At 35.1% G+C, this 27,423-nt stretch overlaps 1 long non-coding RNA gene across 1 annotated transcript in view; it reads right to left on the reverse strand.

The window, feature by feature from the left end:
- LOC116422273 overlaps positions 1–27,423 on the reverse strand; it is a 139,556-nt gene that overhangs the window by 104,435 nt on the left and 7,698 nt on the right. Inside the window, exon 2 of the long non-coding RNA XR_004232843.1 lies at positions 4,403–4,471. This is a non-coding gene — a long non-coding RNA (uncharacterized LOC116422273). The remainder of the gene's footprint in view (positions 1–4,402; positions 4,472–27,423) is intronic.

The following is a 27,423-nucleotide window of genomic DNA, read 5'->3' on the forward strand; positions in this document are numbered from 1 at the left end:
CATTTGAAAACATTTTAAAAAATCAATATCTGTTAGACCATAAGCTCCCTAAGAGCAGCGAGTTTTTTGCCTTTTATTTGTAGCCTCTATGATTGGCACAATACTTGGCACATAGTAGGCATTTAATAACTATTAATTGACTGGATGATCATATAAAGAAAGCAGAATAGCTTTATACAGAAAACTCTTTACTGAATCAAAATAAGAAACAATTTATTTTGCATGGTGATTTTTATAGTGTGTATCATGTACATCCACACAGATTCACGCTAAAAAGCTCTTATGGCAATTGACTGTTATGGCCTATTATTTGATTGTTGCATTATGTCACTTTCAATTTTTAAAAGTATTTTAAAAAACAAAAAAAAAATTTCCCTTACAGCTAGGCTAAAGCTCCCTCTCTGAAACTTTCACCAGTTGTCCCCAGTTCTAACACAGCAGAACAAATCGGATCCCTGTTCCACATAATAACCTTCCAAATACTCAAAGGCAGTTATCATATCTCCATCAAGTCTTCTCTTTTCCAGACTCAACAATCCAGGTCCTTTAGCTAGTCTCCATAGGACATGTTCTGCTCTCTCCCCATGATCCTGCAGTTTGTTACAGTCTTCCCAACTCTTATGCACAGAATTGAACACAATACTCCAAATATGGTCTGATCAGGCTAGGGTAGAGCAAGGTTATTGGGCACTTCTGCTATCCTGGATGCCAAGCCCCTATTAATATAATTTAGAGGTCTCATGATACAGTCTAAAATGCTACTTATTCTCCATGTCATTTCAGATAAATTGCTTATTATCACCAAAATTCACTTTCTTCACTTACAGAATAGCACTTTAAGATCTGCCGAGTGCTTTGCAAATATTATTTCATTTGATCCTCACACCAATCCTAGGAGATAGGTATTATTTTTTGCATCTTACAGATGGCTAAAGTCACACAGCCAATAAGTATCTGGACTCACACTTGAACTCAGAACTTCTTAACTCTGGGTCCAGTATTCTAACCACTGTGCTACCTAGTATTACTTGCTACCAATGCATACCTTTACCCATCTCAAAGGGCTGTAAGAATTAAATGAGATAATGTATACAATGGCATACAATGAACCATTAAATATTTTACAAAGGAAAATTATTATTATTTTTCAGTAAGAAAAATAACATATCATGTGGGAAAAAGAATTGACCTAGAAATGAAGATATGTTCAAATCCTATCTCTGACATATATACTGGCTAGGATTTTAGGCAGGTAATTAACTTTTCAGTGCCCAAGAAACTCTTTTTTATGATTTTTTAAAAATCATAGTATTATATATACTAATCATATTATTATATAATACTAAAATAATAGTATTTTATTTTCTAGACACATGTAAAGATAATTTTCAACATTCATTTTTGTAAGACTTTGTGTTCCAGGTTTTCCTCCCTCTCCAAAAGAGCAAGCAATCTCATCTAGGTTAAACACAAAGCAACCTAGTCTTTAAAGACAAGTGTCTTTAAGTTCAGTTCTACAAGGAACTGATAGACTTCAGTGGGTCTATGACCCTGGATGGGGAAAAAAAAATCATCTTTATTTTGGTTAACCATTGACTAAAATTTAGCATTTCCTTCAATTACTTAAAAACATTATTCTGAAAGTGCTCGGAATCACTATTGATCAGAGAAATACAAATTAAGACAATTCTTAGGTAGTACTATATATCTCTCAGATTGGCTAAGATAACAGGAAAAGATAATGAAAAATGTTGAAGGGGATGTGGGAAAACTGGGACACTGTTACATTGTTGGTGGAGTTGTGAACTGATCCAATCATTCTGGAGAACAATATGGAACTCTGCCCAAAGAGCTATCAAACTGTGCATATACTTTGATCCAACTACTGGGCCTGTATCCCAAAGAGATCATAGAAAATGAAAAGGGACCCACATGTACAAAAATGTTTGTGGCGGCCCTTTTTGTAATGGCTAGAAACTGGAAAGTGAGTGAATGCCCATCAATTGGAAAATGGTTGGGTAAAATGTGGTATATGAATGTTATGGAATATTATTGTTCTGCAAGAAATGACCAGCAGGATGAATACAGAGAGGCTTGGCGAGAGTTACATGAACTGATGCTGAGTGAAATGAGCAGAACCAGGAGATCATTATACATGGCAACAACAAGATTATGTGATAATCAATTCCAATGGATGTGGCTCTTTTCAGCAATGAGGTGATTCAGGCCAATTCCAATAGTCTTGTGATGGAAAGAGCCATCTACATCCAGAGAGAGGACTCTGGGAACTGAATGTGGATCACAACATAGTGTTTTCCACCTTTTTTGCTGTTGTTTGCTTGCTTTTTGTTTTCTTTCTCATTTATTTTCCTTTCCGATCTGATTTTTCTTGCACAGTGTCATAAATGTGGAAATACATACATAAGAATTGCACATAATTAACATATATTGACTTATCCACTGTCTAGGAGAGGAGAGAAGTAGGAAGGAAGGGAGAAAAATTTGGAACACAAAGTTTTGTAAGGGTGAACATTGAAAACTATCTTTGCATATATTTTGAAGAAAAAAGCTATTATTAAAAAAATTATTCTGAGAAAGAGTCCATGGTACACACACATATACATACACACACACATACACATACACACAGAGTTAAGAACTTGTTGCATAGTCTGTAACTAACTGCTCCTTTGCAAAGGCCTGGCTCTGGAGATTTTTAAGATCTAAGTGAAATTAAACTACTAGCTAGTTTTGCCTTTGACATATACATACATATATATATATATATATATATATATATATATATATATATATATACATACACATATATACATATATTTATATACACCTTTGATTCATTTCTTATATTGAATGATGAGGACTTGCCCTTTCCATGCACCTTCATTTTAAAAGGCCTATGAAGAATTGTAAAAGAAGTTATTTGAGAGAATGGGGTAGCTTTCAGCATAGTCTCCAGACAGCATTTTAAAAGGAGAGAGATGCCTCTATGGACTTAATAAATGTTTGTTACATTATTTTGACTTTGAGTCAAATCCTGAGTCAAACTACTTTGACTCCCCCTCCTTCAACAAACTATTCAGAAGGAAGCAATTACCTATCACTTAGATTTTTCTAAATAAAATCCAGAGATCCTAATACTCTTTAAAAAAAATAGTATAATTTATTTTGTATTTAATTTATACTTTAACATATTTAACATGTATTGGTCATCCTGCCATCTAGGGGAGGGGGTGAGGGGAAGGAGGGGAAAAATTGGAATAAAAGGTTTGGCAATTGTCAATGCTGTAAAATTACCCACGCATATAACTTGTAAATAAAAAGCTATTAAATTTTTTTTAAAACTTTTAAAAAATAGTGTAAGACCCTCCTCAATATCTTATACCCTTAGGAAAGGCCTTTTGGGACAATTTCAGTATATGAACATGGTATAAAATAAAATTCTTGTCTCTTCTAAACACAAATAAGTATGGCTTGTCTGCCATTTTCAGTATACTGGTAGCATCTAGGTGTTTAATTTGGAATTTAATAGCTATGTAAAATTTGCAATATCCCACTGGTATTGCACCCAAAGGTGTCAGTGGACACTGGCAGAAATTCTAGGAAAAAGAATTCTCCTGGATGTTGGACTTTACTAGCACTCTCATTCTCCACCTCCCTGACATGGAGGAAGGTATTTTTGACTAGAATTATAGAGGCACAAGTGGACCACCTGCTGTAAGAATGCAGATGGGCCAATATAGAGTCCTTTGCTCATAATCCAGTGTTATTTCAAACAGCTGAACATATGGGCTGTGTGGAGGGTGGAGAAGTTTCCTCTTTCACTCCAACCATGTAAAGACCATGTGCTCTTATCTCTGCAGCTGCTAGGACACTTAAGTCTGCTTAAGTCACATACAAATGGTACTAACTTAGGAAACAGTCAAGTACTTACCAGGTAAAAACAACTAATTTATCTTTGGAGAAGAAAAATGACAGTGACAATGGCCTTGATCTTACCATTTGCTTTAGATCAGGAGTTCTTAACCTGGAGTCTGTAGATCCACAAACTTCAAAGGGAAAAAATTATATCTTTATTTTCACTGACTTCTTAACTTAAATTTAGCACCTTCTTTAAATATGAATGTAAGCAAAACAAATAAACAAAGCCATGAGTAGGAGGAGTTACCAGGTGTCCAGGACATAAAATAAATTAAGAACCGTTGGTTTCAATAAAGTGGTGTTGGTAAGAAGATGATAGAATGAGGGTTGGAAAAGTTGTGATCTGCAGCAGTTAAAAGACTTGTCCATACTATAATAAGACAATAGATCTCTTGAATTAGGTATAAATCCTGTCAGGAAATACAGTATTCTATAAATACATGATTGAATACACAATCCATACCTTCAGGCCTGACTTTCTGCCACTATTAAAAAGGGGTTAGTATTCTACCACCATCATCATCGAAGGACCCTGAAAAATAGAGAAAACAAATAGTTGGTTCTTAGCAAATTTTCACCTTTTACTCCTTGAATCTCAATGACTCAGAGACATTATATCCAGGAGTAAGAAGTACTCTCCTTCTATCTCCTCCCATTATCCTATCCCTATCCAACTCAATCTCACCCTTTCCTTTGGCTCTTTCTTTCTCTGACCTTCTGATCCTCTGAAAGCTTCCGAATTTCCCTTCACCCTCAATCTCTTCTTTTCATATTTTGAAATTTTTTTACTTATGAAAAACTGGCAATTGCCAGAACATCCCTGGTCACTCTTTCCAATGCTACTTGTTGCTTTTCTCATATCCCCTAACTCAGAGGACCAAGAGGAGTTACAATACTCCTTGGTACCACTTACAGACCTTTCTTCTCCCAAAATCAGATTCATTTCAGCTAAAACAATAAGGATCTATTACTATCATCTACTGACCTCCAGTTTTTTCTTTCTCCCTTGTGACTCCCAGTCTTTTTCTCTAACATAATTTATTCAGTACATATATTGATATCCCATTAAGTATCTATCAAATTCCCATGGCTTACAATTTTAGTCTACTCAGTAACTCAAAGGAATAGGACACACCTTAGAACTTTATCATCATCCACAACTGCCACCTCATGAAACTCAGAAAGTCTATTCTCTTGTCATAATGTCTTTTTCTTCCATTTTTCCTTTTTTTCTCAGTCCTTCAAAACCTGTTCTTTATCCCCACTCAGGCCTTTTCTCCCTATTTTCCCAGTCTATTGCCGATGCTCTGACCTTACTTTGCTCTCCTTACAATACTGACTATACAGCCAGTATATCTTTGTCCACCTTTTCTTTTTGAATTGCTGAGCTGCTGTCATTCTTGGAGGAAGTAATCACTTCCACCCCCATACCAAATGAGTGCAGTACCAATTTGTTATTTCAACTCAAATGGGTCCTCACTGCCACAGAATAAAACATGTATTCTTCTGAGGCCTTATCAGCCTCACTCCCCTTGAAAGCTGTTCCAAATCTAAAAATCTCTGCACTTAATGCTCCCATTTCCTCATCACCTATCAACTTCTCAGACTTTTGTAAGATGGCTTTCAGCCTCACAATTTGACTATAAAGGCTTCTCTGAGGTTATTAATGATCTATTAACTGCTCAACGTGATAGCCTTTTCTGTCTTCATCCTCCTTGAACTCTTTTTAAATTATAGCTTTTGATATATTATACTTGATTACCATTTCCTCATTAACATTCTCTTCTCCCTTGTCTTCCATGACAACACTTTCCTAGTTCTCCAGTTTGTTTGTTCTTTCTAGGGCTCATTTGCTGGATTGCCACCTGTTTACTTATTTTAAGTATTTCCCTTCTGTCTCTACTGTCTTCAATGAGATCTCCTTAACTCACTGTTCAAATATTCAAATATATTCTCTACACAACTGATTTCTAAATCCATCAATTTTTTTGCAAAAATTTATTAAGTACTTATTCCAATCCAGACAAAGACAAACTGAAGCATTTCCTTCTTTCAAGAAATTTACATTTAATGAAAAAATACATTAATCATACAAGTATATGTGAAATAAGTATAATATAATTTGGTGGGGAAGATTGCCACTTGAAAGATTAAGAGAGATGTCATTTGAGCTGAGTTTTGAAGGAAACTTGGATTCTAAAAAAGTAGATACTAAAGGGGAGTACATTTCAAGTATGAAAACAGTCTTTTACAAAAGTAGAGCTAGGAATTGTAATAGTGTATATGAGAAATAGCCAGAAAATCACTTTGCCTAGAATATAGAATATGTGGATAGGATATGTGCCCAGGCAGGTTGGAGCTAAGTTGTGAAGGACTTTATCTGGAAAACAGAGAAGTCTATATTTGATGCTAAAGGTAATAGCAAGCTACTGGCCTTTACTGAGCAAAGGAGTTATATGGTCAGCTCTATCACTTTGTTCCTATAAGTAGTCAAAGGATATAAACAAACAATCTTGAAAAAAGTTCCAAACTAAATTTTTTATTGAAGCTTTTTATTTTCAAAATATATGCAAGGATAATTTTTTACCATTGACCCTTGCAAAATCTTTTATTCCAATTTCCCCCCTTCCTCCCATCCCCTCTTCTAGATGGCAAGTAATCCAATATATGTTAAACATGGTAAAAACATATGTAAATCCAATATAGGCATATGCTTATACAATTATCTTGCTGCACAAGAAGAATCGGATAAAAAAGGTAAAAATGAGAAATAATAAAATTTAAGCAAACAACAATAAAAGAAATAAAAATGCTATGTTGTGATCTACACTCATTTCCCACAGTCCTCTCTGGGTGAAGATGGCTCTCATCATCATAAGATCATTGGAACTCACCTGAATCATCTCATTGTTGAAAAGAGCCACGTCCATCAGAATTGATCATCATATAGTTTTGTTGTTGAAGAATATAATGATCTCTTGGTTCTTTCTGCTCATTTCACTTAGCATCAGTTCATGTAAGTCTCCTCATGCCTTTCTGAAATCATCCTGCTGATAGTTTCTTATAGAACAATAATATTCCCTAACATTCATAAAACATAAGTTATTCAGCCATTCTCCAGCTGATGGGCATCCATTCAGTTTCCAGTTTCAGTTTCCAGTTTCTTGCCACTACAAAAAGAGCTGCCACAAACATTTTTCACAAGTGGGACCCTTTCCCTCCTTTAAGATCTTGCTGGGATACAGGCCCAATAGAGACACTGCTGGATCAAAGGGTATGCACAGTTTGATAACCTTTTGAGCATAGTTCCAAATTGCTCTCCAGAATAGTTGAATCAGTTCACAACTCCACCAACAATGTATTAGTGTCCCAGTTTTCCCACATCCCCTCCAACATTCGTCATTATCTTGTCCTGTCATATTAACCAATCTGAGAGATGTGTAGTGGTATCTCAGAGTTGCTTTAATTTGCATTTCTCTGATCAATAGTGATTTAGAGCACCTTTTCATATGACTAAAAATGGTTTCAGTTTCTTCATCTGAAAATTGTCTGTTCATATCCTTTGACCATTTATCAGTTGGAGAGTGGATTGAATTCTTATAAATTTGAGTTAATTCTCCATATTTTTTATTTTAGAAATGAGGTCTTTATCAGAACTTTAGATGTAAAAATGTTTTCCCAGTTTATTGCTTTCCTTCTAATCTTGTCTGCATTAGTTTGTTTGTACAAAAACTTTTTAACTTAATATAATCAAAATTATCTATTTGGTATTCAGTAATGAGTTCCAGTTCTTCTTTGGTCACAAATTCCTTCCTTCTCCACAGATCTGAGAGGTAAATTATCCTATGTCGTTCTAGTTTGCTTATGATATCACTCTTTATGTCTAAATCATGAATTCATTTCAACCTTATCGTGGTATATTGTGTTAGGTGGGGGTCACCCTAGTTTTTGCCATACTAGTTTCCAATTTTCCCACAGTTTTTGTCAAATAGCGAGTTCTTATCCCAAAAGCTGGGGTCTTTGGGTTTGTCAACACTAGATTGCTATAGTATATTTTGTCCTGTGAAGCTAACCTTTCCCACTGATCAACTTTTCTGTTTCTTACCAGTAGCAAATGGCTTTGATGATGATGCTTTATAATATAGTTTTAGATCTGGCACAGCTAGACCATTGGCATTTTTTCATTAATTCCTTTGAAATTCTTGACCTTTTGTTCTTCCAGATGAACTTTGTTATTATTTTTTTCTAGGTCTGTAAAATAATTTCTTGGGAGTTTGATTGGTATTGCACTAAATAAGTAAATTAATTTGGGTAATTTTATCATTTTTATTATATTCACTTGGCATATACATGAGCACTTGATATTTTTCCAACTGATTAGATCTGACTTTATTTGTGTGGAAACTGTTTTGTAATTATGTTCATATAGTTCCCGACTTTCCCTTGACAGAGAGATTCCCAAATATTTTATACTATTGACAGTTATTTTAAATGGAATTTCTCTTTGTATCTCTTGTTGTTGGACTTTGTTGGTAATATATAAAAATGCTGATGATTTGTGCAGACTTATTTTGTATCCTGTAACTTTGCTAAAGGTGTGAATTGTTTCTAGTAGTTTTTTAGTTGATTCTCTAGGGTTCTCTAAGAATATCATCATATCATCTGCAAAGAGTGATAATTTGTTTTCTTCATTACCTGCTCTCACTCCTTTAATCTCCTTTTCTTCTCTTTTTACCAAAATTAACATTTCTAATATAATATTGAATAATAATGGTAATAATAAGCAACTTTGTTTCACTCCTGATCTTATTGGAAATGGTTCTAGTTTGTCCCCATTATATATGATGCTTGCTGTGTTTTTCTAACATTGAACCAATCCTGCATTCCTAGTATAATTGTATATAGTATATATTGGTCATGGTGTATTAGCCTGGGGATGAAAAAAATTCCAAACATTTGAATGTCAGTGTTATCAGATGTTGTTGACAAATCAATGTTGTGGAAAAGTCAATATTGAAGAAGTTGTTGAAAAACAAAGACAGTATGGTATTATTTGTGAAATTATGAATTAATATAACCATTCTGGAAAGCAATTTGTAATTATTAAATTACAATGAAATTATTAAAATAGCCTTACCCTTCATCTAAAGGCATATACCTAAATAGGTCATTGACAAAAAATAAAAGCTCAATAATCACTAACATAGTTGTAGTAACACTTTTTGTAGTAGCAAAAAACAGAAAAAAAAGTTGAGATATCCATTGATTTTGGAATGGCTAACCAAATTGTAGTACATTAATTTAATGGAATATTGCTATATTCTAAGAAATAATTAATGTGATAAGTGTGAAGAAGTATGAAAAGAATTACATGAACTGATGCAAAATGAGGTAAGCAAAGCCATGAAAACAATATATACAATTACCACAACAATGGAAAGAACTATAACCACAAGAAAATGAAAAAATGGAAAATAAATGTTGCTACATTACAAAGAGAAATATATTTCCTAAAAATATTTCCTCCTACTATTTTGTAGAGGTGAAGAAGGTCACAGATATAAAATACTCCATATATTTTCAGATTTTTTTTCCTTATACATTGATTAGCTATGTTGATTTTTCTTTTCTTCTATTCCCCCTTTTGGTCTCAAAAAAAATAATCTTTAGCCTATAGGATAAGCCTTTGGGTATAAAAAAAAAGGAAAAATACAGGGTGAGATTTAGATGCTATAAAAACAAATATATCAAAAAATTGTATTTTAAAAATAAAAAAATTGAATAAAAAAGAATTGAAAAACATGGTACTACAGAGAAAACTGCTAAATTACAAAGAAGAAAGCTGACCTCAAGGAAAAGGAAGATATAGTAGAAAATGTAGACAATACCAAGTTAAAACCTGTCAATTAAAAATTTATCAAAAAATTTTAATATCTCACTTTGGCTGCATTGTAAAGATGAATTGGAGAAGATATTGGATTCAGGCAGGAAAATCAATTTAGGTCTACTGCAATAACCAAGGTGAAACCATATATCCAATTATAATTTCTCTTCCAAAATTTAGTCACATTCATATGCCTACAAGATATCTGCATCTCAAATTCAGCATGTCTCAAAAACCTCCTCATGTTTAGAAAGGGAGAACTCTTTTTAAATCTGTCCCTTCTCTAAATTTCTCTCCTCTGTGGGATCGCATTATTTTCCCAGTCACCCAGTTTTATAGCTTCAGAATCATCCTTGATATCTCCCTGCTCCTATCATGAACAGTACATTTATTGGGCACATTAAAAAAGCCACTCTACCATTCTTCCCATAAGTAGTTCTTCCTTTCTTTACACCTCTATATCCTCTAATTAGTCATCTTTTCTGTCTGTTTTTTCTTTCCGTCTCTACTTCACCATCATCCCTTCACTAGTAAATGCCAGAATCAGACTCACACCCAATTCTCCTAACTCTTAAATACAGTATTCTTTTCTAATACTTTTCTGATATTACATGCTACCTCCCAATTATTAAATAGGAGGAAAAGTTTAAGTGTCTACAAATCTCTAAAGAAATTAACAAGTTCTAATATCAGCCCAGGTCTACTTCTCTAGCATTACAACAGTTGCTGAAATGAAGAAACAAAAAGATTGGAAAAACGATAAAGTATGAGGATAAGGGTAATACAACGGAAAAGTATAGCAGAAATAATATTTGAGTCCAGAATCATAGATAGAGACAAGAGCAAATTAGGAGCAGATAATTGGCAAAGAGAAGGAGGAGGGAGATTTCTTGGGAATGAAGCCAAAGATTAGGATGTGAAATCCAGAAAAACCTTACAAATCTATAAGAATAAGAGCCCTCCAACAGAAAGAAAAATATAATTCTCAGACCAAAAAAAAAAAAAAAAAGATACTATAAAGGAAAGTGGATTCTTATCTTTTATATATGGACCTAGTGATGCAAGCCAAAAGCAGGAATGTGCTATTAGTGAAAAGAACATTGGGAAGTTGAAACATTGAGGCCGTTTTTTATGGCCAACAAAGGACTTCAAAAGTTATATATGGAACAAGACAATACATTTTAGGAATGTAAAATCAGCAGAAACCTCATTACCAAAAATTGCAGGAGAGAAAATAAAAAAGACATCTTGCTGTCTTACAGCTCACAAGTAAAGCATATACAATGCCTGTTGCTTTAAAAGACATTAGGTTATAAGATATGCTAGGCTTCTTTTCAGGCTATTCATTTGTTGTGGGCTTATTTCTATTTTCTGACACAACCTACTTGGGAAAGGTGACCTTTCATTGTGGACATTTTATGCACTGGATAGAATCATTAACCTGATGACAGTTTATATAAGTTTGACTTCTGATTTGCAAGATATGAAAGATAGTCCTCATGGTTCTAATACTCATTTACTTATCTGTGAACTAACCAATATTAATTAAATATTTCTGTAATTAGATTTTTGGGAATTTCTTCATATGCACAAAGATTATTAACTAAAAGGGCTACTAGTCTCATTTCCTCTAAAGACTTGACTAGTATGTCAAGTAGAAGGAAGTTTTATTATATTTTATATACAAAGTGCATTATATTTCTCAGAGTCTGAACAGAGTCAACATTAGATACTTAGGATTATTCTTGTCTTAGATCTGTCAGACATCCTTTTTTATTTATTTAAAGCTTTTTATTTTCAAAACATATACATAGATAGTTTTCAACCTTGTGTTCCAAATTTTTTCTCCCTCCATTACTCTCACCTGCTCCCTTAGATGGCAAGTAATCCAATATATGTTAAACATGTGCAATTCTTCTATACATATTTCCACAATTATCAGGCTGCACAAGAAAAATCAGATCAAAAAGGAAAAAAAAATTTTTTAAACGCAAACAACAGCAAAACAAGTGAAAATACTATGTTGTGATCCGCACTCAGTCCCCACAATCCTCTCCTTGGGTACAGATGGCTCTCTCCTTCACAAGACCATTGAAATTGGCCCAAATCATGTCACTGTAGAAAAGAGCCCTCGTTTATCAGAATTGATCATCCTATAATTTTCTTGTTGCTATGTACAATGTTTTCCAGGTTCTATTCATTTCCCTTAGTATCAGTTCATGTAAGTCTCTCCAGGCTTCTCTGAAATCATCTTGCTGATTGTTTCTTATGGAACAGTAATATTCCATTAATATTCATATGAAATAATTTATTCAGCCATTCTCCAACAGATGGGCATCCACTCAGTTTCCAGTTCCTCGCCAATACAAAAAGAGCTGCTACAAATATTTTTGCCCACATGGGTCCTTTTTCTTTTTTTACGATCTCTTTGGAATACAGACCTAGTACAGACACTGCTCTGCCAGACCTATTCTAAGACTACAAACTCTCAGCCTCCCTATCTATGTAATGGTGATAAAATAACAATAACGCCTAATATACAGTTCAGGGAACTTGTGAAAAAGAAATATTTTTTTCAAGTTCTTTGAGTCCCTTTCATCATTATGAATGCTCAAAAGAAGCATTTTGGGCACTGATCAGCTACCAAGCTGAGTACTTTTCTGGGGAGGGTGATTATGTTTATAAATTGTTAATGTTGATCATTTTTCTCTTTTGTTTTTTTTAAATGAAATAATATGGAACCTTTCTCATAAACACAGAATTTCTTTAGCAATCCAATTAATTTCTCAAAAAAAAAAAATCTGCCCAAAAAGACATCATCTCATAGGAAAGAATACTCCCTGTTATCTAAATGGAAGCATGATACAACAGAAAGAACATCTCATTTTAAATCAGAGTACTAAGGCTCTACCATTCACTATTTGTATGATCTTGGTCATCTTCCTTTGCAACTCTAGGCCTGGTTTGCTATCTATATAATGGAATGATTGAACTCAAGGAGATAAAGGGTCCCTACCATGCAGAGTTCCAATAAAGTGGTTCCTATTCTCTTTCTAGAGAAAGGATATTGATCATTTTTAGAGTGAAGCTAGATACACTGAACCTTAAGCTAAGAGTTATAAAGAATGTAAGGTTTTATTAACAGAACGTCATGGATATTCTTGAGAAGGACACAAGCAGTATTCAGCTAGTCTTCATACAGAAATTGCTGCCCCTGGCAATGCTACCAAAAAACAAACAAGTGAATAATACACACACATCTCCATCCTCAGCATTATATAGATTCATGCATTTATTTTCTGTATTGCAGGAAATAAACAGGGGCAACTAGATGTAGAGAGAATGTTGGGCCTGGAATGAGGAAGAGATGAGTTTAAATATGGCTTCAGATACCTGTTAGCTGTGTGATGATAAGGAAAGTCATTTAATCTGTGTTTGCCTTCTTCTGCTGAAGAATACACTCCGGGACCTTTGCCAATAAAACCCAATGGACAGTATGGTCCCCAAGATCATGAAGATTCAGACACAACTAAACAACTCAACAACAACATCAAGGTAATAAATACAGACTTTTTTCCTTTTGTTTTGGTGTCTGTAGCAGGAGACAGGAAAGTCATTTGACCCATCAGAAGCCAACAACAAAGTAAACAAGTATTACAACTTAAGAAAGTTAACTATAGATAAGGTTTCTATCTCAAAGGAATGTGAGATAAACCATTTCATAAACAAATGTTTTATGTCTCAAATGTGGTAGCAAGCCAAATGAACCTATATGCAATCAATTCTCAATTGACCGAAACCTGACTACCAAAGAGAAATACAATAGGGAATATTGGTTAGAAAACTTGACTTGGGGTCAAGATAAAGTAGACTCTATTGACATTAACATGTTTTGACTGTGTGACTCTGGGCAAGCATATAACCATTTAATATACCAGGCAGCTCACTAAGTAACAGGACAATTAGTGATCTTCATTGCCTTTACTTGGGTAGCTCTATACACCAGTGCAATCAAAAATCTGGATAAAAAAACAATGCTAGAACTCTAAAAAGAAGTAGAATTTTTCTTCCCGCCACCCAACTTGTTTTTGTTTCACATATTGTGAATTTAATCAACAAATCGTTATTAAGGACTTACTATGTACCAAGTAGACACTTAGGTGGTGTGATGGATAAAGGGACAGTTCTGGAGTCTGGAAAAGTCATCTTCCTGAATTTAAATCTATGCTTAGAGACTCACTAACTATGTGACCCTCGGCAAGTCATTTAACCCTGTTTTTCTTTCCTCATCTGTAAAATGAGTTCAAAAACAAAATGGCAAATCATTTCAGTATTCCTGACCAAAAAAACCCAAATGTAATACCAAAGAGTTGGACATGACTGAACAAAAGGTACTTAGGAAAACCTGAAAGTGAAAGTGAAGAAAAGAGCATTTCAGTAAGGAGGGAGAGTCAGTAAAAACCCTCAGAGCCAGGAGATGCAGTCTTATGTTCAAGGAACAGCCAAGAAACCAGTATCACTGGATTGCAACATATATGAGGGTTGGGAAAGATAGAAGGAGATCAGGTTATGAAGAGCTTTAAAAGCCAAAGCAATGAGTGTAATGGGGTATTGTTGTCTATCTGCAGATAGGTTGGTGTCCTTTATTCTATAAGACAAAAATAGCATCACTATGTTGGAGTCAAGGTACACTGTGCCCAACCTGTGGTTCCCAGACCACATAAGATGGAAGCATCCATATAAGAGATGGCAAAGATCTGCTTCTGGGTGAAGTCATCTTGAGATCCCCCACTACATAGGTGAGAACAGTCTCTTTTCATTGACTGAAGAACCAAATTAGCCAGTGTCTTTAAAACTACCAGACTGGGATAGTCTCTCTCTTTCCTTTCCAGAATCACCCAGAGGATGAATATCCTGTTCACCCACAGCAGAGGCACCATGAAGTGAGTGACAAAAACTGTTTCTGCCTCTCCCACACTCCATTTTAAGTCCCATGGAACCGTGAAATGGGTTTGGATTTAGGACCATTATTTGTACTTTTTAGTTTTAGGTACAGGCAATGGAATCCATGGACTCAGAAGCTGGAACCATGGCAGCCTTGGAGATTAGATTATAGGTGAGATCTTGCTGTCAGTTAAGCAGGGAATCCCTGAGATTCCCAGATGAGCATCAAGACCAAAGGACATTGGATTTGGAAGTTGGTAAGATTTTGCTATGTAAGAATTTAGTTAATTAATGAACCTTATCCCCTTCCTTTTCCCAGGGACTGAGGTAATAGAAGGGGATATTATATCTCCCAGATATTGGAAAGGATGTTACCTTTCTTATAATACCTTTGGAGTAAATATTCTTTTGGAAAAGCTAATCTGACTGTTAAGTAGTTTAATGGAACTGGGATACAGGAGACTTTAAAATTAGGGGAAGTTTACTAATGGGATATGGAGGCAGTTGAAGAAACACTAAACAGCCCTCAAGCCCTTTAAGGATACTAGAAAACCCTGAAGGAGGGGTGAAATGAAACAGAGCTGATTTTCAGGAGAAAAGAGAGTCACCTTTAATTTACAATTGATCCTGGAAATAATAGGGAACTATGGGAGTTTATTAAATATGGACTTGCTTTTTAGTTGATGGAAGAAGATACAGATATTATTTTTTTTCTTCATGAAAAATAAATATTTTTTGATTCTTGGTGTCATGGTTTCTGAGAGTTCCTGAGGTCCAGATTAAGGCATCAGTTCAATAAAGAGGGAAGTTTCTGAAATAGCATAATTTTTGGGGAAAGAAGGTAATCATCCTGTAAGAAAGGCAAACCTGGACTGACCAAGACTCTGTGAGATGCTCACATAGTACAGAGGTTAATGAAAAATATCTTTTCAACAATTCCATAAAGTTATTTTTAGTTTAGAAGAAGCATAATGAATATAATGGGCTATTTGAGATGTTTTACATTTGGTGAATTTGTTAAGGCACTGCTATGAGTCTAACATTAAAACTGTTTCTTGCACAACTAGGAATAGATGTTTCACCCACTCCTTTCCCCACTAAGATGCCCTTTCTTCCAGGACTTAAGCCAGTGGGATCACTCCTGGATAGCATGGACTCTTTCTCATTCCGTCTCTACCCCAGAACCCCAGTGATATGCTATTTAAAGCTTAGATTAAAGTTTCCCTAAAAGGGATTCCCTAAAAGGTTCTCTCTGAAAAATATGATTAGGTATAGTCCAGGTACACTATTTATTTCATTCACACAAAAGAAATGTGCAAGTGGAGGAAAAACTCAAGGCAACACAATGGCAGTAAGATTTAAACTAAATAAGTTATTATATTTAACTAGGAGGTTGATATAATCATCAAACTGTAAGGCAGTTTTTAGGATTGTTGATTGGACATTTACATTTCATCTTGGCTTTGTACTGCTCAAATAACTTTGGGTACATGTTTGCTGCTAAAATAGCCCATCTTGTGTCAATTCTCTTGTTAATGGTTATTTTCTCTAATACAGAAGGTTCCTCTGCCACTAGACAGCTCCATTCATTAGATCCCTGGGTCTCTCAAAAAGAATCATGAAAAGTTGGACACAATTGAATCCACTAAATAATAAACTTCCTGAAATCAAGCCTAATACTGTCCATTAAGCCATCCAGATGACCCTCTATAAGAACAAATTTTTTTAAAAAGAGAAAAAAATAAAGAAATAAAACTTTCTTTCATATTTACATTATATATGGAAATATCCTTTCTAGAAAAAATTCTGATAATCATAACCTAAGGAGATCCTAAACAAAAACGTATTTAAGCCTCATTTTAGAGATGTCTCTAGACTTATTCTGGGATTGGAATCAGGAAAAGAAAAACTGATCCCTTTTTTTGCGTTAAGCACTCCAAAATTGATATGTGTGTGTGTAATTCCAGAACCTCCCTTAATTGTCCCCTACCCTCCAATGATAATAAACATGTAGCATGTTTATTATGTAACAAATCATGTAGTCATGTAGCATTACCAGGAAAATACTGTTACTATTACTACATAATGTTTAAAAGGACTAAAATAATAATAACAAAAGGTTTCTGATTACTTGGCTAACCTAAACACACCACTCTTTGAATATCCCAATTGATGAAAGTTTTGCTGAAATAGTGATTTTCTAGTCATTTTTAAAAACCAGTACTGTACAGTCTAGATAGTAACATTGACTAGAACTATCTTCCCTAAAATATGAAACAAATCATGAAACTTTTTGGCCTCATTTCTTTTGTCTACAAAAGAAGAGCTTAGAATCCATGATTTTTATTTTTTAGACTCCTTCCAGGTCTATAATTCTCTACTTCTATGAATGCCTACTATCAAGTAACTAGAAAAAGAACCCAAAAGGTTATTCTGTGGCCAAAACAGAAAAACAATGTCAATGGATATTTTTCATTGTTCATTAACAAAGAAATCTTTGATGCAGATCAAAGAGTTTGGACTCAGAAGACCTAGTTTCAAGTCCTGGTTTCTCTGCTTTCTTGTAGAGCCTTTATCACTTCATTTCACACTTCAGTTTCCTCTTCAGAAAAATAAGGGAATTAGATTTGATAAGTGTCTAAGGTCCCCTTTCTAGTCTAAATCTATTATAACATGACATGCAAAAGGAGGCTCAAAAATCAGTCTTTCTCTTTTGTATATTGAAGTTTACTGAAGTCTCTGTTAATTTTGCCCATAGCATTTCTAAACTATAGGGCCTCTAAGGAATTTGTTAGTCCTGGAGGCAATCCTGAGGATAGGATCAAAACTGATGTGAAATCTGGGAGACCAGAGCAATAATGGAGACTACCTTAGGCTCAAATCAGTTCTTCTAGGTATTGTTATTCAGTTGTGTTTGACTCTTTGTGAACCCCTCTTTTGGTGCCATTGATGTGATTTGCCATTTATTTCTCCAGTTCATTTTACAGGTGAGAAAACTGAGGTAAACGGGCTTAAGTAACTTGGCTAGGGTCACACAACCAGTTTCTAAGATCAGATTTAAATTCAGTTCTTTCTGAGTCCAGGTACTCTGTGTACTGTACCACCTAGCTGCCCTCTTCTAGGGTGGTTGAGTTATTTCAGTTGTGTCTAACCTTATTTGGGGTTTGCTTAAAATGGTTTGTCATTTCTTTCTCCAGCTCATTTTGCAGATGCACTGAGGTAAACAATGTTAAGTGACTTGTCCAGGGTCACATAGTATCTAAATCCTATTTTGAACTCATTTGAAAATATGTCCAAGCCTGACAAAAATCCCAATCCTATTTTTAAAAGCAGCACAGTACAGTGAGTTGAATTAACTGAGAATAAAGGAGACTTGGGTTCAAATCCTACCTCAGGACACTTATTCAGAAAAAAAAATCACTTCATCTTTGGAGATGATAATAATAAAATCTACCTCAGAGGCAATTGTGAGAATTCAAAAAAATAAGATTATCTAAAATGCTTATATATGTGCTTACCACTATTGTTTCTCTGACAAAAAGCAGGTGTTTTGCATTGAATCATTTGGGAGAGTTTGCTAGGTTAGAGTGCATGTAACAGGGTTTAAAAAGCTCTAGGTTTGGAGAAATTGGGGCCAGCCACTACTTGTGTGACATTGGGTTAGTCATTTCTTTTTCTTTTTTGCTGAGGCAATTGGGGTTAAGTGACTTGCCCAGAGTCACACAGCCAGGAAGTGTTAAGTGTCTGAGATCAGATTTAAACTCAGATCCTCCTGACTTCAGGGCTGATTCTCTATCCATTGTGCCACCTAGTTTCCCCTGGGTGAGTCATTTCTATAGGTCTCAGTTTCCTCATCAGTAAAATAAGAGTATTGGATCTTTCCATCCATCATGCATTCATTATGCAGCTTTATACAGAGCACAGACCAGGAATTTATGTTGGGTTATATTGCCTCACCTGGGCCACCCTCTATCCATAGTTATGCCTTTATCTTTTCTACAAAGCATCATGCTAGGCACTGGAGTTGCAAAAATCTTTAATTTTTAAATCTTTATTTTAAATCTTTTAATTTTAAATCTTAAATTAGAATCTCTGTCATCAAGGAGCATTTATTTCACATCACATTAGGCATAGTCCAGGTACACTATTTATTGTTGTGTATGTATTATTCACAAAGATGTGAAAATCTTTAATATCCTTTCCACTTCTAAATTTTATTATGTTGCCAAGAGAACAGGATATTTTAATTTCCAAGTCAGATAACTCAGAATCCTAAAATGATGCTGTACTTAAAAATTTCCAACAAATTAGAATAGATTAATTGTTATGGTTCACATTTATCAAGAATACTAGATTTAGCTGCTGCAGTGTGCCTAACAGACTAATGTCATAAACCACATTCTTTGTGCAAATGCACATACAGTCTGTGAATGAGAAGAATGGTTTTTTAGAACATTATGATTGATTTCAGCCTCAAAGGCTTTAGGCAAGCTGATGATTTCAGAGCTCAACTTTTGCCAGTGAAATGCCAAAAGGTGACACAAAGAACTGGTAGAATCTCAAGGAAGTTAGAAATGGTCACCTACCCTTGTCTGCCACTGTAACAGCAAAGCAGTAGTGATTATTTAATGGAGGTTTTGTTCCAAAGGGCAGAACATGTGAAAATGGGAACCAATAAGTGTGGCCCACTTTCCCTTTTGATATTCCTCTCTCAGTTATGTTTGACTCTTATGTCTCTGTGCTTTGTTTCAAGCTAAATATCAAAAGTCTTTTACTTCTGTTATCTCGCTGACAGTTCTTCAGTATGCTGTATTAAAAATCTCCAAGGAGAAGAATTTGCTTTCAAGTCATGTTTAGTAGCTTCCCATCCCTCGTCTCTCTCTTCATCTCTAAGTCTCTTGGATGCTTTATGAAGCAAAGGAGAAAGGTGCCCCCAAAGTGTTGCTTTTGTGTTAAATTTCCAGTTCTAGCTCTTCTATGTCTTATGTAGCTTCCATTAAAAAAAATCAATATTCCCATTAGATATGCATGCATTCACAACCAGATATCCATATATCACTATAGCTACATCCATAAATTCAATGACTTACATAGATTGTACACATTTCCCTTATAATTAAAACACCCCATCCCAGTTCTATTCTTCAGTGTTTGGCTTAGCCTGGACATTCTGACATCCATGTTGGTCTATATGCAACACATTTTAAAGACATTCTTTTCACAATCTAGTTAGCTATGTACACTGGGCAGTTGCCAGTTCTCTACTTCACTTTGAGCTGTATAAACCAGGCATAAAATTCACAAATTTTTCAGTTTTTCAGTATATTCCTATTAAATATAGATGTCAGTCATTAGTCTAATTCTTAGTTTCTCTATATGTAGAATTACCAAAAATCTGTTAATTTTTCTAAATAGTGTTTTAAAGTTATAGTGTCCAAGGACAATTTATTAGTCCCAAAGACTGCCTTAAGGATTGAGGTCAAAATTTGGTTCAAAACAGGTAAACTAGTTTCTAAATAATTTGATCAGAATGACTAGAAAGTTTAAGAATAAGGATTTTGTACTTCACATGAAAATCTATAATTTGTTTAGACATTCATAGATATTTTTCTAAACAATATGGAGAAAATGTTCCTTACCTCAGTCCTATTTTTTAAAACTGATATTGCCTTATTTAAAAAAAAATTGTGAAATATATCCTGTGCCCAGTCCATATAGGATTTCCCATAGATAGTGAAGTCTCCCAATACTCCTATTCACAGATGACTTTTGTTCATTATGAACCCCAGTAACTACAATGCACCTTAATGAAAAACGTAACCATGTAAAGAAAGCAGTCTAATCTATCCTAGAAAAAAGAAATATGCAAAAAATGTAGATTATTTATACTATAAAGTGCAAAATGGAATTGTCTAAGAAACTCATTGAGACAGATGAGTAATTATAAACTTGTCAATGTGGGAGGACTCTGCTGTCTTCTGTGTCCTTGTACCCATAACTTCCCCCCCCCCAATTTCATGTGTGGGGTATTCTGTGTGGGTAACTATGTGTAACTGCCCTCACACTGAAACTCACTTTTGAACCCTCGGCCCCTTACTTTCCATTTCTATATTCTAACATGAATTTATTTCTTTCATTAAAGGATGGTTTTTCTGATAATAGGGTTTTGGTTTGTCAGTCAACATAGATGGATGGGTACTGAGCTAGGGCCTGACTTACACAGAAAAATAAATTAGATTATATTGTATTTGGGAAATAGCACAGCACCTTCAAAGATCCTAAGCTATTCATTGGCACAAAAGCTCATATTTTAATGCCAGTATTTTCCTGGTGAAGTCACAGAGATAGAGATACAGCCTAGAGCTATTATTTCATTTGGTAGAGGGAATTCCCTAAAAAATGAGGGAACTTCCTCTTACCGATGAAAGTTCAATCAATCAATCACTATTTATATAGCACCTATTATGGTCAGAGCACCAAGTTAAACCTGGGGATACAAAAAAAGGCAAAAGATAGTCCCTGCTCTCAAAGAGCTTACACTGTAATGGGGGAAACAAGATATAAACAAATATATACAAACAAGCTATATACAGGATAAATAGAAATTGGTTAAGAGAAGAAAGGCAGTGGAATTAAGAAGGGTTGGGGAAGTATTTCCATAAAAGGTGATATTTTAGTTGAGACTTTTGGATGCCAGGGAGGTCAATGATCAAATGAAGGAAGGAGAACATTCCAGGCATGAGGAAATGCCCAAAGTGACACTAATGCATTGTTGATGGAGTTGTGAACTTATCCAACCATTCTGGAGAGCAATTTGGAACCATGCCCAAAGAGCTATAAAACTGTGCCTATCTTTTGATCCAGCAGTACCATTCCTGAGTCTGTATCCTAAAGAAATCATAAAAGCAAGAAAAGGCACATATGCAAAAGTATTTGCAGCAGCTCTTGGGTGGCAAGAATTGGAAATGGCAGCAATGCCCATCGATTAGCTAATGTCTGGAAAAGTTATAGTATGATTTGAGAATCATCAAACTGAAGATGGTAATTAAATCCTCTGGAGCTGTTGAAATCACCAAGTGAAGTAATATAGAGGAAGAAGAGAAGAAAGCCCAGGACAGACCCCTGAGGGACATTAACGATTAGAGGAAGATCCAGCCAAGGAAACAGAGAAACTTCTCTAAAATCTAGAAAGAAGAGATTATCCAGAAGGAGAGAATAATCAAAAGTGCCAGCGGCTATCAAGAGGTCTAGGAGAATGAGGATTGAGAAAAAAAAAAATTGGTCCACTAATAGATCATTTTGGTAACTTTGAAGAGAACAGTTGAGATGGAATGATAAAGTTGGAATCCAGATTGTAAGAAGCTAAGAAGAGAGTGATGAGAAAGTAAAGGCATCTATTGTAGATTGCCTTTTGGAGAAGTTTAGCTACAAGGGCTTGAAGAACTGTAGGGCTGATAATTAACAGGGGTTGAGAAGATCAAGTGAGAGTTTTGGCACCTTCTGTGCAAACTTACAGTCTTAATGAGTTGTCTAGACATCCAGTTTCTTATACTGTGGGCTGTAATCCCATATGAAGACTTGTAACTAAATGTGGGGGTTGCAAAATTGCGATTTATTATCAATAAATGTTTGGTTTGTATATCTATTTTATATACCTATATACCCAGGGTCATCTAAAATTTTTACAAGTGAAAAGGAATCATGAATGGAAAAAGTTTAAGTCAATATATGTCAAAGGTAGGATTTGAACTCAAGTCTTCCTAGTCCTGAGGTCTTTTCTTTATCTATGACAACAGGCTGCAAATTATGGAAAATCAACATCTTAAAAGACAATTACTCAAATGACAATAGAATTTTATATGGGAAATGCAAGTAGCCTGAAGAATATTGATAATGACATTAGAAATGATAGGAAAGGCATTATCAAGAACATAAATAACAAGAAAAGGATCAAGAAATAGGAGATGAACAACCTGAACCCTGTCCTATCAAACCTGAAATAATAAAAGAAACAGAAGAAAGATTCTAGTCCATAGGATAGATATTTTATGTGGGGATTTATGAAAGACATAGTACAATATGAGCAGATATGAGGGAATTCTGTTGTTGTTTATCCGTTGTTCTCAAAGAGGACCATGACATCAGGGAGATGCAAGTATGGTATGCAAGTAAATTGGATTTAAGTGAGAGAGTACAGTACCAATAAGATTGAATATCCATTTTAAAAAGTATGTCCTTATTTATCATGCTTTTGCAGATTACATTATAGTTTAAAATATATTTTTCTGTTGAGGAAAAAAAGTTTTTTTAAAATTTCCTGGTTTCCCTAATCATTCCTACGCTCTCAACAAAAATCAGTCTCTAGATTCTAAGGAATAACTTTTCCAGATTTCAAAAGTAGGCTTTCTATAATTGTAAATATGATACAAAATCTATTGTAAAAAAAGTTAAAAATTCACAATAGAAAAATTTTATTTCAATGCAGATTTCCAAAGAGTATTAATGGTTGCTCTATTTGGAAATACTTAAACCATTGCTACTTTGGTAACCCATGTATTCTAAGAAAGAATAGGCTAAACAATAGTTGGCAAAATAAATCCATCTGAAAATAAGCACATATAGCAAGTAAATAAACAAGAAGCACCATTTGTCTGCAAAATACAATTGTCTTCAGTTTCTCCTCTTAAAGAAAATGAAAAGCCCCATATGTCTTTAGACATTTCTATTTTCCTTATGGTCAAAGAAATTGCAAAGAAAAAACAACTTGTTTTTTTGCAAGTGTTGTTACAGTGTTGCCTTTAAATAGATAAAGTCTAGAATAAAATTTGTATAAGAGAATCTGATGAAGTGCATTCTGTAGGGATACATTGGACTTTCATAGGAAAAATAAGCAAGTACAATTCCCAAGAAAAACAACAGAATTTATGTGAAAAAGGATTTGATCAAAATTGCAAAAATAGTACAGCATTAGAGAATCATAGAAAGGGAACCCCAAGAGGAATTCCAGAATGGGGATCCCACAGCATTTGCTCAAGGTCCTTCCCACTTTCTCTTCACAATTTTGGAAAAGAAAAGCAAGAGAAAAGATTGTAGAAAACAGGCAGGACGTTCATAAGTTTACAAAGCTTTGGGGGTTTTCACACACTGTGGATGCCCATATTGTGTGATCTGATAAATTGAAATCATCTGTCAGCCTGTCTGTTCACATATCTATGCTATTCATAGAAAATGTACCTCTTTTCTCGTATATAACACCATATGCCTCTTCCTTTACCTAATTAGGTGCAGTATATGAATTCTGGGGACCCATAAGGTTTTTTTCAGGCCTACAGAATAAAGGAGAAGTTAATGTTAGATTACTCATATAGCCACAAGAGATCTTTCTGCTAGCACAAGATTTTGTATTACTGTAAAGAACAAGGAAGGTTATTAACTTAAAAAAATTAAATTTGTCTCCTTGTCTGTTATCACCTGCAGGAATCAAGAAGAATCTGTGTATCCTGTTCCATACTTTAAAAGAAAATAGAATTTCTTGGTCTTCTTACTGATGAACTTCTATAAGGTTTCATAAACTTTGCAAATGATATCATATCAAACCATGTAGAAGTGGCGCTAAACATTCTTATCCTGTGGTTTTGCAATTGTTTTTGCATTAGAAGGATTACGCTGAAGTCAGAGTTGGATTGAGTTGAATTCAAATCCCAACTTAGTCATTTACTATTTGTATGATCTTGAATAAGTCATTTTAAAATTCTCTGGTCTTCCATTTCCTCATTTGTGAAATGAACAGATAACATCTAAGGACCCTTGCAGCTGATCTATGATCTGATGCCACCCTTTACATCAAAAACTGTCAGGTTTTTTTTTTCAGGTTTGGGAGTGGAGGATAGAAATAATTGCTTATTAATTAGGATTTTGGAAAGGAGCATCAGTGGTTCCATATTGCCTACCAAATAAATAATAAAATATCCTGTCATTCAAGGCCCTCAACAATCAAGCTCAAATCTCTACGCTTGTACCCTAATCTCATATTATTTACTCTATTTCATAATATGTGTTCCAAAACACATTGGATTATATATACTATTATATATTGTATCCCTCATTTCCTCTCTGACCTTTTCTATGTTTACTCTCTTTTTTCCCTCTTGAAAAGGGGGACTCTTACCTCTCTTCTGTATTAGCCTATTGAAATTTTGCCCTTTCTTCAAGACCTAATTTTGGTGCCTCTATTCCCAACTCCTAGCTAAATAAAATCTTATCTTTCTCTCTATATCCACCTCTTTACAGCTACATTTAACATCATAATTATGAGTGTAGCTGTTTTATCCTTCTTTTCCCTGTAAATTTCTTGAGATCAGAAATGTGTCATTTCATCTTTGCATCCCCAAAGCCTAGCACTGTACAGATGCCCACTTATGTATTCCCTGATTTAGATTATTTGCATAAGTTGACAGGTAGAATTAAAAAAGGGAAATTCTATAATGCAATTAAAATAATGACACCAGAGGTGAAAGAGGAGGAAGAGAATGTCTATCCTTGTGGTAGGAAAGAAGCCCTGCTTCCAAAGGAAGAGAACAGACAAATCCGTTTACAAGTGTTTATATTTCTTTACAACAAAGATAGTTTGAGCCACAGATTATCTTGCCACTAGTAGTTTTTCTTATTTTTATCCATTAACGTCCTCAGGCATATTAGAGAATGTGAATGTAGTTCTTAAATAAGATAAAAGGATTTCAGTAGAGTCATGTGTGTAAGGGGAAAAAAAAGAGGAGAGGGACTAAGAATGATCTGTCTAGTTTAATGGACTTATAAAATCAAGCCTCCCCCTCTTCTTCCTTTCCTCTCTCTCTCCTTCCTCCCTCTTCCTTTCTTTCTCTATACTGCCTCCTCCTCCCTTTCCTTTTGTTTACTCTTTCCCTTTTTCCTCTTCCTTTTCCCTCTCTCCTTTTTCCTACTCTCCCTTACTTTCTTCCCCAGCCCCCCAAAACACACATTAGAGTTCAGAAATGTGTGCCTGTTGAATTCTTTTAAAGTTTTAAGGACATTATCAAAAACAAGATTGATCCACATATGGCAAATATTCACAAAATGATTATCTTCATTTTTTAAAGAAAAGCAAAATACACTTCTTTTCATCAGTTTAATGAACACTAAACCTAAAACCTTGCCTTCTCCTCCTAGATATTCCAATGTGCAGAATTTTCAGGTCATCAAAGTCAGGAAAGGCAACCAGGGTAGAGGCATTAATTAGGAATCTCTGTGCCCCATGGAAGTTTGAAGAAATGCAAATCCCCCCTCACATCCTCTCCCACTTCCTCTTCCTTATCCTTCCTCCAGCCCGCCTCCCTTCCCCCTCCTCCAATTAATAAAACCAAAAGAGAGGAGAATGATACCCCCCACAGAGAATAAGGAAGTAAAATCAACACAACTTGTAGCTATTCCATTCATTGAACACCTACTATTGAAGAGCATTGCACCAGACATTGGAGAGGCAAATAACTTTAAAAAAAAAAAAAAAAAGTGAATAATGCGTTTGAGGAGCTTAAGATGGCAGTTTTCCCAGAAATGTCGAGTAAGAAAGTGTGATAAATGCCCAAATTGAAGATGGCTTTGGTCTTTTGGATAGAGTGTATCCCTTATATCTATGTAGTTAAATTATTGTCTAGATATCCAAACTTTTCAAATGAAGATTAGTCCAAGAAAACCCTTTTATTTTGGAAAGGAAAACTTCTGAGATATAAAAGGACATAGCAAAGGAGTCCAGAAAGAATGCTTCACTTCCCACGGGACCAAATAATAACACTAGAGTGCACCGGGAGAATGAAAAAGGCGACCTCCTCGGCCAGAGAACTGAGAGAAAGCTGGGATTGAGGATGGAGTAGCAAGGACTTACTGGAACCGAAAAGGGAGGGGAGGAGAAAGAGACAAAAAGCAAAGACTGGACTGACGATGTGAAGTCAGAAAAAGAACTGACACTGGGCGTGGAGAGAAGAAAAAAACAGCTTTAAGGCTAGAGCCATGAGAGACTGTGGATGAAGGCACTGGCTGGTGGGCTTGGCTGACTACAGCCCAAAAAACTTTTACTGAAAAAACTTGCTTAAGTTTAATGCTCCCTCAGGACTGTGGAGGGGGAGGAGGGAGAAAAAAAGAGAAGAGGGGGGGGAATCAAAAGTCTCAAGAGTCTGGAGTTTTTTGTTTTAAAGAACTGCCCTCTTGGGTCTGCCCCTAATTTTCCGGGGTTTGTTCCTGATTTAAAAGGAGAAGTTTTATGTCACCCCGGAGAGTCTGCATTTTTGTGGGATTCAAATATTCCTTAATTGGGTGTTGTCTCTTTACAGAAAGAAAAGACGCCTTTTATTTCATTTTACTTTGCCGTTTTAATTTACTCCCTTTCGTGTTTAATAACTAGGTAGGGAAATGTTAAACAGCTGCTGTAAAATATTACAAACCCGCTCCCTGGGAACATTCAGGAGAGACTTTGAAGCGCTATCTCTCTTCCCAGAGCGCAGAGAGCCTGGGAGAGAGCACAAAAATTGCAACCCAGATTAGAAGACAAACTAAGGTGATAGTGGCGTGAGGGGAGTCGTGGTTTCTTTCTCCCATTCTCCCAACTCCCACTTCCACCCCCCAGGAAATTTGAATTCCTTCCATTC

This window comes from Sarcophilus harrisii, chromosome 3 (assembly GCF_902635505.1).
Source record: "Sarcophilus harrisii chromosome 3, mSarHar1.11, whole genome shotgun sequence".
Lineage (NCBI taxonomy): Eukaryota > Metazoa > Chordata > Mammalia > Dasyuromorphia > Dasyuridae > Sarcophilus > Sarcophilus harrisii.